This window comes from Anas platyrhynchos, chromosome 6 (assembly GCF_047663525.1).
Source record: "Anas platyrhynchos isolate ZD024472 breed Pekin duck chromosome 6, IASCAAS_PekinDuck_T2T, whole genome shotgun sequence".
NCBI classification, from domain to species: Eukaryota; Metazoa; Chordata; class Aves; order Anseriformes; family Anatidae; genus Anas; species Anas platyrhynchos.
Window position 1 is genome coordinate 16,498,147 of NC_092592.1, and position 15,042 is coordinate 16,513,188.

The window sequence follows — 15,042 nt, forward strand, 5'->3', positions numbered from 1 at the left end:
ACCCCATTATTCTGATGGCTTTACAGAGCCTGTTTTCTCTAGCTAAAACATGCTTGAATGTAACATGAAAGAGATTTGGCTTAACCCTAGCATTAAACTATGTGGAGAACTGCATTAATGGCAGAGCCAGATTGAAAGAAAGATTTTCATCTTGGCAGACTTCATAAAATCAGAAGTACTATCTTTTGATCAATGTCAGCCTAAATGCCAGCTGCTTGGCTAGCATTTGAAGATTGAGCCCTCTATTAGATGTACTTTAGCCTCGCCCACACTGGCACTTGTTTAAAAGCTTGGGATTCTCTATGGGATTTCGGAACTCTGAAGTCTGGAACATCTGGACTGTGCAAGGTTTGTGTTTTTTTTTTTTAAAAAAAAAAGGTCCTGAGTAGGCAAAAGAGTTAAAGGAGTTTGCAAGTGGAAAGAAATAAAATAAAACTCTACGGAAAGATATGTTCCCCCTGTATCTAAGAGAGACAACAGTCACTGTTTCAGTGTCAAACAATAAGGTGAAAAATATCAATGATCAAAAATTGGAGATTACACTGATATTTTTGAAATCTGGGAAAACAACATATTCACAGCTGTAGTTAGAAATTATTCCAGCCTAACTTAAAAACATAATTTCAGCAGAAATCACACAACTATGTTTGGCATTTTCTTAGTGTTTGCACCCAGTAGGATTATTTGTGCCTTTAACATAAGTAAAAGCTTAAACATTTGAATGATTTTGCCATCTGAGTAGAAAGATATCTTATTTTAAGCAATTGCATAAATACAGGAAAGAAAAATTTGCAGATATACAAGGTAATATGGAAGTATTAAAGACAGACCTCCTACATATAACATGTAAATGTTTGGAAAGAATAGCACATGATTTGTTTTAAATCTGTAAAAAAAAAAATAATAAAAAAGCTACGAACTATATTAACAGCAGAAGAATGTGTGATCTTATATAGCTTAGATTTTGTGCCTAGTAAAATGTCTGTCCTCTAAGTTATGCTGAATTCTTTGGAATGACCCCTAATTCAGCTTGCCAAACACAAAGAATTAGATATAAAGGGGACTGAAACTGTATTAAAGAATGTTTTGAAATAACATTGCATGTGCTACAAAAGTATTAACACAATGATGCATTGAAGTTTATCTGTTGTCCTAGCAAAATATTGTGTGTGAAGGCTGACATGAGTCTCTATATTCTCTATTAACTTTGTCCACTCAAGTAAATGAGACCAATTATCAAGGATGTGGAAGTATCAAGAGCTTGTCTGGTCATGTGCCTTAGAGTAGCAGACAGGTATCCCCAAAACACAAGGAATCCCCCGGCTATCTAGAGACCTTTCATTTCAAACGAGGTTTTCCCTGAAGGCATGATCAGGATATACCGCAAAGGCTCTGGAAGAGTAATCTGCACTTTGGCAACACCTATCCTAAGTATCACTCTCAAGGGAGACATTTATATGTTTTATTATGGAACAGGTCTGTGATTCATCTAGTTTACACTACAGGTGTAAAAAATAGAAAGGTAGGCCTAAGATTTATAGCATGCCACCCACAGAGCCACACACAATCCACCTTGGACAAACACAATTCAGGAGCAGCGCAGAATCCCAACTATGCGAATTTTCCACCTGAATAACAACAATATTTGGATAAATTGTTCTCAGTGAAAACCCCTAGAGCATTCCAAACTTGTGCTATTACAATAAGCATAAGACAAAAGTAAGTTTACTTTTCAAGTGAACAGTTTTGGCATCACATTTAGTATGTGGTCCACATATTTCTCTTAACAGCAAATTACGGTTTAAAACAGGGAAAAACAAAATAAAACAAGTTTTAAAAAGGCAAAATGACTAATAACTCATACTTCACATTCAAAGAGAATTTATATGGTATTGGGTGCAGATGCATTGCAAGTTCATGACAGTAGTGTGGACCAGATCATGTTCAACGCTAAAGTGAAGTTCATTTAACCAGGCAAAAGTCAGTTTAGCATAGACCTATTTAACAGCTGAGTATTTATTTATTCCTCATTCATGACTGCCAAAGGAACAGGAGAACTAGCACCTAGTCAAGTGTAATACTGCATGTAAGCTCTGCTTCATTATTTTCTTCAAAATTCCCCCCAGCAGAGCTGGTTGCAGAGCTGTGTGCCAGAGGAGGAGAACCATTCTTCCCATCCCTATTTCTTCACCATCATCTGTTTAAATCCTGGGCATATAGGCCTAGGTGTTAGGGGCAATGTCTGCTCTGTTTCCTTCTCCATCAGGAGTACTGAAAGGACAGAAGGTGGAAACTTGACTTTGCACCTGCAACACACTTGCTCTAATTACAGTTTTATAGAAATCAGAAACTAGTTGTGCTGAAGTTGTAGAGATCATAAACACTGTTCTATATTGTGCCATCAGTTTTTAAGCAGATGGCTCAGTTTATTCAGCAGATGTCCTGGTAGCATGATCTATTCCAGTGTTTGACTACAAATAAAGTGACTATGTTGACCAGCCCTTAAGGAATTCATGAAAATGTCTCATGTTCTGAATAGTTTTCAACAGGAATATTTATATATTACCAGTTTTCATGTATATATATTACTGCCTCCATTCATGATCTCAGTCTTATGTATTAGCTTTCCTCTCCCAGAACAAAGTGCCATCATCTCTGCAAAGCTTCGCTTTAAAATGTAGGAGTGAAAAATTATGCCATGATTTTTTTATGATTACATCATATTTGGTGTAAAGCACAAATGCCTGAGATATGTAGGGTTCAATGGAATGCATTTTTTGGTTATGTTCAGACCTGATAAAAAATATTTGTGATGTGAGCTAGAAAAAATTTTGGATTTGTTCAGAAATGTGTTTTACTAATTCCATGCTCAATGGTAGATAAGAACACAGGAAAAGAACCTGTCAAGTCTGTATGTTTATATTACTTTTACTTTGGTGAGAAAATGCAGTTCTTTTTGACACTGCTAACAGATGAATGTTTTCCTTTTATGCCTCAGCTAAGTAAGAGCTTTTAAAAAAAAAAAAATTAAAAAAAAAATGACACTGCTAGTAACCAAGCTAAGTATACAAACAGAATGGGAAACAGAACTTCAGAACAAAGTCTGGAATTCTACTGGACACCAGTTTTATACCAAATAAAGGTCTGACCAGTCATCTTCATTTTTTTTCCTGGTGCCAGAAATAGCATCACCAGAAGAAAGTGTTTAGTTCAAGAAGGTTAGGTTAACTGATGTTTGCACTTTTTCTAGTAGTGTTTTATTTCATTCTCAGAGATAAAATGCTGTGGAATCTCTACTGTTGACTTTTTTCTCCAATCTCTTTCAGTAGTCCATCAACTGTTATCTTTGAATTGCTCTGCAAGAAAATGATCAACTAAACACTGTTTTCCTTCTTATATGTGGGCTGAATGAACACTTTGTCATTTGTTCTCCAAATCCTTTTGTAATTTTTTCCTCTAGTGAATTTCTTGGGATCTTTAATGAGTATTTCAAACTCAGGAAGAAGTGCAGGCCACGTTCCAGGCTGGGAATGCCTGATTATGTCTTCAGATAGACAAACACCCATGACACCTGCTTATAGAACTGTTCCACTGAAGCACAAGTCATAGATTACAAATTTTTATACAGAAACCATATTCTGAAAATTTTAGAAAGACAATTGTCCTGAATCAAACATATATTACTTTAAAAAGAATATGTAGTTAATATGTAAATTAGATATGTAACTGAACATGCAACTTTGTACAAAAATTTGTATCAAATTTAAGTACATTGTATACAACCCAATTGCTCTCATCTTTCTGGAGTCACTTGGAATGTACTTGTTCTCTGAGGTAATTCAGGTTTCATATGTAATTACAGCTACATGAAAAAGAAGCAAACTATAAAGATTGTAGTATGATGGCTTTCAGCTGATATCATTACTTATCCCTCTTCCTAAAGCAACTGATCAAAACAAAGTAATGATGGAATTTTTCCAAAGACAGTTTAGGAAATCCAGGGTTTGAGATTTTTTCTAAAGCATACAGAGACATTACAGTAACATTTACATTTACTTTAGCATCAATATAAATATTCTCGGGTGTTATAGGAGTTCTTTTATTCAATTATTCTAAAGTTAGGGAATCAACTGTACCTTGATTTTCTGAGCAAGTATTTGACTTTGCCAACTTTACTTCATTGTGGCTTTTTAGAGTTTGATCTAGTCTGAAAAATTTCAAGTCAGCCTCTGATTTAACAATTATGACTTTTAAATGTCTTCATTACAGAGCATTTATAACTTATGACACTCGCTGTCAAATAGTGTAAAATGCAGATATTTTAGTGAATCTGTATTTCTGTTGCCACAACTTTCTCCAGCTACTGCATTACCTATCTTAACATATATTTATGATAATCAAATTATGAAATACAGTCATGCATAATAGTGTGAGGCAGTCCTTTAAAAAGCCCTTGTGGCTCTCATTTCCCTACAAAGGCTATAAACTTTAAGGCTGATCCCGTTCCCACTGTGCATATGCTTTCATTCTTATACTGCTGCTTATAATAACACCATGAACCAGAAACGATGATTTAGAAAAAAAAAGTGGCTTCCAGTACACCTGTGTTCTTTGTCTATATTTGCTAAATACTGTATGAAACATGAAGTTCTGCTGTTGGTGCCCTTTTTATGACATATCTGGGGAACTATTCATATGTTTAAAATTAAGCACATTCTTAAGTTTGTCAATGAACTGATGCTTATATCTGTGAAAGATTTTACTTGCAGAGGAACCAGAGCTTGGGGACTAGAAAATGGGAATCACTACAATGTAGAAACGATTAATTTCAATACAACATTATATGTTATTGCAGTTTGTGGATCTCTCATCCCTAGAGAAACCTGAAAACAGTATTGAGCTAATAGATATAATGGCCACACCTGCAGATGTGGTACACGTTTACAAGCATCCAACACAAAGCCTATAAATTTCCCTCCTGAAAATTAATACCAGCTATAGTACAGTACATGTGCAAAAATCTCTGCAGGCTGAATAGCACCCAAAAATCCAGATGGTTTACTTCAACCAGACTTGAAAAAATAAAATTAAATTAAAAATCTAAATGGGCAAAGAAGACCAACACACTCTTTGCACAGTGATTGTTCTAAGTGTCAAACACAGAACAAAAACATCCTCATTAACACTTCAGGCTTTCCTTTTTGCTTTGCAGCAGAAGCATCCATGCTGATTCTTGATAGACAGCACAAACTGCGTGATGTCTTCTAATGCATCAAACCCATTACTTTACTCAGTTGATCATAAATCAACCTACACATACCCCAAAAATATGTCCACTCCTGTAATCTTCTCCATTCCTTGGAGAATAGCTGTCATAATAATAATAATAATAATTATAATAATATTTTACATATTTACTATTTATAAATTTATTAAAATAATTTATAAAGTTATATATATATTTGTTAATAAATTATTATTTTTAACAATAAACAAGAATGACAGCTTCAGTTCACTAATTCTACTTCAACTAATTTCTACATTGTTTCTGTTTCTAAATTATTTATTCACATTTCTCTCCATCTTGCTTCTATTTCTTTGGAAACAGCAGTTGGATATTTTACAACAGCATTTAAACCACATCAACCAAATGACTCAAACTGCCCTCACATTTGGTCACCCATCAAAGCCAGGAACAGCTGAGACTATGGATGCCCCATACGAAATACAAGCCTATTACTGTAGACTTATTTTTCTCAGGTCATTCTTTTAATTGATCACAGATACCTTATACCCTGAGTAGGCTTAGATTTCAGGCTGAAAAATCTCCGTAACTTGCTAAAGACAGCACACCACTACCCATATGGATCAATTGCCTTTTTTTTTTTTTCAGTAATCTTCTCAACGCAGACGCATCATTGACAGACATCTGTTTTCAGTGACTATTACAACATATTTCAAGCAAATTCATGTTATACTTGGAGCTGGAAATTTGTTTCTATCAGCTTTTGAAAGATGATGATGATGGCGCTGCAGAAAAAGATGGATTCATATTACATTAAAGACTTAACTCATCTATAATCTTGGTTAACAAAATAAGGGTCACTTGAAAAATACAAGGTCTCCTCCCAAGTCCAGAGAGCTTTTCTGCATTGTTTCCAGCTAATCGTTCAGAAACAATTTAAGGTTGTGAAATCCAGATTTTTGTCTGCTGTTTCCCTGAATTGCTCTGGTTAACTCCATGGTACTCTTTCAGTCTGTCTGTGCAATCAAGTCTCCTAGTCTCCAACTTTTCAGAGCCTCTGTTGTTGAAGTAAAGTAATAGCTAGTAGTCAACTAACTGGATCTAACTACAGTAGTACCATAGATGACTACCTCTGATCTGATTTGTTCTCCAGTATTTGACTGCAGCTTGGTGATGACACTGTTCTTATTTCATAATTACACTAGGAATCAGTAGAACTCTGTTTTATAGAAAGGTGCCAGGAGGACAGCTTACAGATGTCAGTGCCAGGTCACACAGCAGTGAACTTCTGTAGAAGGCACTTTGATTATGATATTTTGACTGTCTGCAAAGCACAAGACCAGCTAAATACATGAAGGTACATTAATATTGCAAACTACCTCCTTTAAATGAAACTGGAGAAAAAGGAGGTGTCATCAGGAAACAATTCCTAGCTACTAGGCATCATTCACTTGCATACCAATCCGTCCTTGCCCCTCCTAATCTCATCCTACTCCATGAAGACATGACAGATATACTCAGAGCTTTAAACAAACAGCTGTACATTAGCTTTCACAGCATCATGCTTATGCAGGCAGAGTAATTCTGGATTCATATTTGTCGAAGTACCTCTACAAGGAACCATTGTTGTCCAAGTACCTCTACAAGGAACCACTGCTGCTTCCTATGGGCACAGGGTTGTGCACAGCACTACAGTACACCATGTGGACATGTACTAAAGCAATGTTACAGGCAGAAAACCAGGAGCCTATGAATTAATAGGCACTTAAGAAATGAGGCACAGTATATACGCAAATTGCTATTAGTCACAGGCTCCTAAATTGCACTGCAGACAGGACTGAGGTATGTGAAGCCATTTTTTAATCTGGACCTCTGAGACTTATGTTTTTCAAATTGGTCTGAAATGCATGGCAAAAACACAGGTTATTGCCATGAAAAAGACAGAAGAAAATCATTTTTCACTGGTAAAATATTACAACAGTGAGCTTGAAAGGGAAGTATTGAAAAAAGAAATCATGTTGAGCGAGAAGCATAAGGCCAGGAATGGAATAACTTTCTGCAGGAAGCTGCAGCAAAGCAAAATGACATGCGTGAGCTACAGCTTGACAAATCTTCCCCAAAGAAGCAGAAGTCTGCCAGTGAGAGTTTCCCGCTATGACTCTACTTCTCAAGTTTAGGTCTTCCAGGCTCTAACTGAGAGTAACAACAAAGGTTGTTACAACATAAACAGAGAACTTTTTAACTCCAGCTACAGAACAGCCTTACTTTTTGGTTATAAGGTGTTTCATTCTGCTGCACAAGATGCTCACTTATAAAAACATAGAGCTACTTTTATAGAGCTTGCTCGCCTAACTATTCTGATCAGGCTTTTAGCCACGAGCTTACTGTCCCCTACTCCATACTTGTCTATCAGTGCCAGGCTTTACATCAACTCCTTAACTGACAGCACTCAAAAAGCATCTTCGAGTGTGCAAATGTTCTGTATAAACAGTCTCAATTTATCATTCCAGGAAGAGAAAGATGACAGGTATAGGAAATACCCATGGTAAGTAACATTCCTGTACAGGTTTTAAGTTGCAGAGCAGATTTTCAGTAGTGTTCCTACTTGTCACAGTGCAGACGACCAGGACACACCATATCTGGTTGGAGAACTACGCCGAGTACTCCAAGTAAAACAAGAGAGATGCACAGCTAACAATCCCTGCATCCACATCCATTATTCTTTCAAGATTTAGCTGCTGTTTAAACACTGCTCTGTTCCCCTGATCTCCCCACCAAGCTATGAGTCCCAGCTTTCCAGGCACACCCACTTCACCAGTATCAGGTGCCAGAGAGCACTGTGAGAGTTTTCGCTTTCACTGGGATAACATGAGGTCCCTGTGGGCCCTTCTCCTCAAGGTCATTAAGGTTTCTAAATGGATAGACAGGAATCTAGAGGGATTTACCAGTAGCGTGACAGTCACCGATTTTGGTGCAAGTCGGACTGTTAGACAGTTTTGAAAATCCCAGTTTGAGCCTATTTCCAGCTGTAGGCACCTAAATCTCTTTAAAATAGGATTGCGTAAGAGTGCACAATAAGGTCATTTAAGGAGATCAAATAAGCTTTAAGTGGCATATGGCTATAAAAACAACAAAAGCAGCTGCTAAATGATAACAGCTTTTGGACACGAACTACAATAGCTGAAATGCTTTTCAACTGGTCTTTGAGATAAGATAGAGATGAATAAAAGAATAACAATAAAAAACATCAAAAAGCAGTCCTCGAAGTAGAAATCTATAACCAGAATTAAAAAATAAAAATCGCTACAGCAAACTTTTTCTTTAATCTCCAAAATATGTATTTATGCACTATTTATCAAAGCTGTAAAAAAAAAAAAAAAAAAACTGAAATCAATTGGGCAGAACTTTAAAGAAAGTATTAAATCTCAAATTAAGTTGGACAGAAAAAATCACTGCTGCTGCAGTTACAATCGGGAAAAAAATAATTCCAGTTATCCAATAGTTCTCATCATCAGGTGAGAGCCTTTGGGTACTACAAAAAAGGTTCAGTGATTTTTGGACAAAACATTGAGTTCTTGACAAGAACTGTTCACCCCCACCACTTCCAGGAACCAGACCTCAGCATTTCCTCTCTAAGCAATGATTCGTGCTGTTGCTCACAAAGTAGCCTCTTACGTTTTCCACACTGCAGCAGCCCTGCTTTTGCTCACCTGCTCTGGAGACAGGACAAGAAGAGAGGGTAGCTTCACCTGGTAGCTGGCTCTCATGCAGGGGAGGAGTGGAATGGGGGAATGGGTAAGCTAACCCTGCAGCTGCAAGGGAGAATGAGCACACGAATGTGGGAATGGGGATACCTCCCTGACACAACCAGCTGCCACCGCACAAATCTTGTCTTTTCCTCAAGCAGGAGCAAGTCTGAGCTGGGTACAAAGTCAAGGTAGCTTGTGTTCTAGGCAAGCCTGTGTTCTAGGCAAGTGACTACTTCGTCTATTGAAGATAGTCCTGTGAGAGAGGCACTTGAGGAAAACAGTACAGGGAGTATGATGGCAGCACAAAATAGCCTCCAAAACAGTGAAAGCAAAATACAATATTTTTACAATTAATGGCCAGTGACAACAATCCACACTACTAACTCATTATCAAAGACATTCTACATATGTAATTATATTCTGATCTCCCTCTTATCTATTTAGAGATGTCCTGTGTGTATCTATTTAGAGATGTCCTGTGTGATACGGAGAATTATAACTGCTGCTAAGACACAGAGAAGGTAAATGACTTACCCAAGGTCACGTAGGATGCGTGCAGCCAAGCCAGAAGTGGAACTGTGGCATCGCATACCTTCAAACCAGGAGATATTTACTCTGAGCCGTCATATTGCTCTTACACAGACCTTAGCTGATATTGTACCAGGACCTGAATGAAACAAAAAGACTTATGTAAAGCTTGCCAATAAAACTGATCCAGCTATTTTTTTGTTTACGAAGTTTAAAATAAATCTTCCATTGGTTAACCTTCGTTGAGCTGAAATCTGCCTTCTACCAGAAACAGAAAATCAGATTCAATAACCACTTTCGTTCCAACTGGATTAGTTTTAGTCAAAACTGCAATTAACATGTAATAGAGTCATGTAAAATAAGGTGCACCCACTTTTTGAAGCTATTAATGCTACAAATTCAGATGAGGTGAACCACACTAACAACAATAAAAAGTCCTCACATTTTGTTTTCTTCATGGACATCTGTAAAGTGCAATTAATAAAACAAAATTATGTTTTTAATTACTGTTAATCAATTATTTTATTATTATTATTATTATTATTATTATTTTATCTCAGCTACTATCATGTGACCTTATGTTCATGTTGGAAATCAAGATTTTGGAAAAAAAAAAAAACTGTTTTGTCCTAACATACATTATATTTTGCAGTTTTAAACATCAGGATTAAAAAAGTTTGGAAAGATAATGCAGAAAAATGTCTTCTTATGTCCCTGACTCATCTAAACAAGCCTTAGTACAGGTTTCAGCCACTCCAGCAGTACTTCCTTTCCTTCATTTCTGTATCAAGAACTGCTTCTGTTGTCCTTATAGCTGTTTGTTTACACTGAGTCTTTGTGTTTATATAAAATTCATAATTATATACGCATGAAGCTTCAATTCCCTTCCCAGTCAGCGTTTTGAAAATGCACCGATTTGGAAGTGAAACAAACAAACAGGCACCAAAAATGCCCATAGTGATCTTACCAGTGGAGCCCTGTACCACTGGTGACTGCCTCCTCTGTTGGACCTACGCTGCTGTTTGCATTACAATGCTGCTTGTATTAGAAGGTTGAAATCATCCTTATTTAAGGTCAGACTCTATATTTTCTTGGGGAGTGTTGGGGGGTTTTGCCTCTTTTTTAATTATTAAAAAATAAATAAACTGGCATCCTTGTAACTGACTTGAAGTTTATTTTCCAAAGCTGTTCTACCAATGCAAATGAAAAGGCAATGAATGGAGGCACACAAATTAATGTCTAGGGGCAGGGGGAGGTGAGAATGCCTAATCTGACTTTCTTGCCAGAACTGACATGACACAAATATGTTGCTTTCAGTCGGGCAAAATGCTGAGCCTCTAAGTAAGTATTCGTATTTATTTTGGGTAAGAAGTTCATTTCTAGTCAGGCAAAGAATCTGGTGAAGAATGTAATAATTAAGATAGTACTTAGAAATAAGAGCAACTTTTCCTGACATAAAAATACTGTTTTCCACCAGTAATTGGTTTGATCTGAAAAAATATGCTTAAAGAATCTCAGCAGTAACTATCAAGTTTATCAGAGAGGTTACAAATTACAGTTCTTCATGGGACTTAGAAAACTGGAACGTGCTTCCGAAGTGCCAGATCTAAGTCAGGTTTACATTTACGATATATATTTAAGAGTTAATTTTAAACATTTCAACAATGAAAAAAGCTGGAAAGAAAACTTTTTAAGAAGCAGTTTTGGAACAAATGTTACTTTTCTTTGGTGATGTTTTTAGTTAATAAAATGATAGACATAATACAAAAATATACGCACAGATGATGACTAAAGATTAGCATTTTAAAATAATAGTAATAATAATTAAAAAAGTGTTGGCATTTTAGACACCTGATTTGTACCTAGGTTTGGATAACCTTATTGGTAGAAGTTTCAGTTTATTCTTGTGCTAAAATAATCCTGGAACCAAGTACAGGGCAAATAAACACTGAAAGACACATTTAATATTTCTCATCAAATAACTGAAAACAGATGCAGCAACAACTGTAGAAAATTAAATAAAAATGCCATCACTTTGCTTAGACTAAACTGTAATTTTGATTTTACAAACATACACACAATTACATTTTCACATTAATTATCTTGTGCTAGTACAAACATAGAAGAAAACTTCAAATACCACAACTACCACAGCTCCAAAGGATTTTTTGGAGTTTCAGTCATCTTGACACAACTACCCAAAATGCAAAATTGGCAAAATGCTCAAATCCAGGGTCTCCCCTGCCTCTTCTGAACAGTCTCACAGATACCTTTTAATCACTCCATTACAATCCATTAGTCCTGCTCTAAAATGCAAGGCAATTATTAATAATTACTGTTGTTGCAGTTGCTTTTGTTGAATAAACACTCCTTTCATTTGGGTGGTATGTAATGCCAACATGTACTACAATGCTTCCTTCCATTTCTACTTAAAATTCTGTTACATCACTAACTTGATTGCATTGGGATCCTACATTTCAAAACAGAGGTTGTTTCTAGATAGGGCTACTTTTCCCCTAATTGTGACTGCTATTAATTTATGATGGAAAATTATTAAATTAAAAATTAATTAAATAATAATTTTAACTTTCTTAAATGATACATTTATACCTCTTACTTACCAAAATCTTGAGAGGAACCCTTTATACTGAAATGTTTAAACACCAATTACTTTGCTCAGAAAATTCTTCATGAAACTTGTATGAAAACTGCCTCTGATGAAACAAGTCATAATGGGCACCATTTACGTCTAACAATCATTTTCAGTCCAACCTAACTCTGTTATCATTTTCAATTCAGCGCAATAGCTGTCATGGTCAAGTATTTTGTTTGTTTTTGTTTCTTTGTTGTTGTTTTTTTTTCCTCCTTTTTTTTTTTTTTTTTTATTAACAAGAAACAACTTACAAAATAATTAATGTTGAAAAGCTGACTTATTTAAATTTGCTGATTTTTAGATCCAAATTTATTTGCACTCTTTTAATTTAATACTTTATATTTTTTAGTGTCTCAGCACTGCAGTGAAAATGGTGAAAGCAGCTGCAAGGAGCCCGCAATCCAGCCCAGCTGGCTCACCAGCACTTCTGTGCACAGAGCCTTGGACAAGGCTTTGCCACCAAACTGCACAAAGCTCTGAATTTGGAAAAAGCACACCATTTGGACTACAACCAACCTTGTACATTTTCAGACCAACAGTCCACCAAGAGCTTCCCCCCTTCATTCAAGGATTTTTGCCTTGAGGAAGCATTTACACTACCTCTAGGGAGATTTTCTTATCTGGTTATTAACACTTCCAACATTAAAGGATTAAACATTTCTTCACCCAGGGCTCCCTTGGAACATGAGAGCATTATGTTTGCTGCTTATTCTTTGTTTGTAATGGCAATCAGATGCGTATTGTTGCCTCATCAGTAATTATGCAGTCAAATATACTATCCAGAAGAGTATGTAGTCCAATCACACAATGTCATATCAAACATTAAAATTATACATCGATTTCCAGAAAGGTGAAACATTTTCCCAGCATGAATGAAGCCTCTTGCTCACATTTTCAGGCCAATTTTTATGAGCCCTTCAGTGACTGAGGTGTACAGAAAAATAGTCTTTTAGAAAGGTGATGCAAAGGTGCACGAATTTCCACATCACCTTTCTGAATATTTATTTCAGTTGCCTAAGGAATGGTTGTTTGAGCATTTAAGCTAAGGAAACAAGATGTAGTGCACACAGCAACATGCTGATGGACTTATGATATCAAAAAGAATGTCTGGATCAGAATAATTTAAGATCTAGTATTCTAATCTGGGTACATTTTCATATACAGCTAAAAAAAAATTTCTCTTTATATGGATTTAATGCCTTACCCATTTCCAAAAAAAAGACACAGAAATGAAATAAAAAGGTAGAGATGCATAAACAAGACTGCTTAGGCTCAGTCCTGAATGAGGAAACACAATGCTCATGAAAGCCAGATAAAGCCAAGCCACCATGGCCAAACGTGTGTCAGACAAGTAGTTATGCATCTTCTGCCTAAGGTGATGAATCCATAACCTCGAAGCGTAGCATAGTGTAACCATATTGTATTTCAACGCAATGTAATCTTTGAACTTAGGCTGAACCCTAGTCAGGAGCTTTCTACTGAGAAAAGGAACTATATTTGCATTGATTCTCCTAGCAGCTCTTCTCTTCAGAGCAATAGATTGTACGTTCTTGAAGGTATGCCTAGAGAGCTGACTTTTTTTCCAGCCCAGTATTTACATAAACAGTACAAGCTGTACATTTCCAAGACCGCAGATGATTTCATAATGATCTTGCTTTCAAAATGAAAATTTTAAAGGTAAATTCACGTCAATAATTCTGTATCTGCTGCTCTACCACAATATTTTCTACTGAAATCTGACAAGCTTAAGTGCTTTCCCCTACCTATTTTCTCTAATATCAGGTAAACAATGTTGACAATTTTCCTATGTGAAACCAGATCATCCCTAGACTTATATTTACAGCAGTGTCTGAAATGGAAGCAACATAATTCACTGCTTTTAACTGTAATTAAATTCACAGGAAAACCCTTAATTGAAATAACCAATTATAATTTGATTTCTATTTGTACGTTTCAGTCATTCGTCCAAAGAAAGTTCACTACTTTTTGGGTGATAAAATTTAGTATTTCTTTTTGCTGCATTGAAGCTTTCCTACGCATGTATTTATTTTAGTAGTTATATATGACTACTTTATGTTTATTTAGTTTTATTTTTGGTATTATTATGGTGGAAAATACATTTATATTCTTTGTTTTATTATGTTAGAAAATACATATGAAGCTCACACATCGATACTAGATAATTTTTAAAAAGTTGATACATATCAATCATAATAGCATGGTAACAGGAAACTGCTTAAAATAAGAGAAGAATTTTGAAATTTTGCTACATAAAATCATCTTAAATATGTCTGTTTCTTAAGAAAAATGAAGTGCTAAATTGCATTGGCATTGAATCGGTTGATAAAATAAATATTTTTACACATTAATTGATTTAAACATATCGTTTCCATTCTTCCATGACTTGAGAAACAGTGCATCCGATTTTCTCACATCTAGTTCCTAAACATAAACTGGAAGAGCAAAAAATCCTACTGTTTTTCAATGTTCTCCCAAGTGGTTTTTAAGTTTTCAATGAACTAATTCTGAATTAACAAAATAAACAAAAACAAACAAACAAAATACAAAACAGAAAATGAAAACTTTCACACAAACAAGGAAGGTGGTATCTCCATCAACAGTTAGTTTAATACTTCAACAAACTGATTGTAATAAAACTTCAACAGAATATATATGCTACTCTAATTATTGTTGTTAAAGACAAATGGTTATAATAGTTTAAAGCAAGTGCAGTCTTTATATAGTTTATGATAGCTACATATTTTTAGATATATACACACACTTAAAAAATTCTAAATATGTATTTAGAAGTTGATGAAAATAGATTTCATTTTCATCTCCCCTTCAATAAAACATATAAAATCCTA

The 15,042-nt window shown here is 35.5% G+C and overlaps 1 long non-coding RNA gene across 3 annotated transcripts in view; it reads right to left on the reverse strand.

The window, feature by feature from the left end:
* LOC101793336 (uncharacterized) overlaps positions 1–15,042 on the reverse strand; it is a 542,658-nt gene that overhangs the window by 258,706 nt on the left and 268,910 nt on the right. For all 3 annotated transcript variants that reach the window (XR_005266771.2, XR_005266770.2, XR_005266772.2), the window contains one exon: positions 9,529–9,661. This is a non-coding gene — a long non-coding RNA (uncharacterized lncRNA). The remainder of the gene's footprint in view (positions 1–9,528; positions 9,662–15,042) is intronic.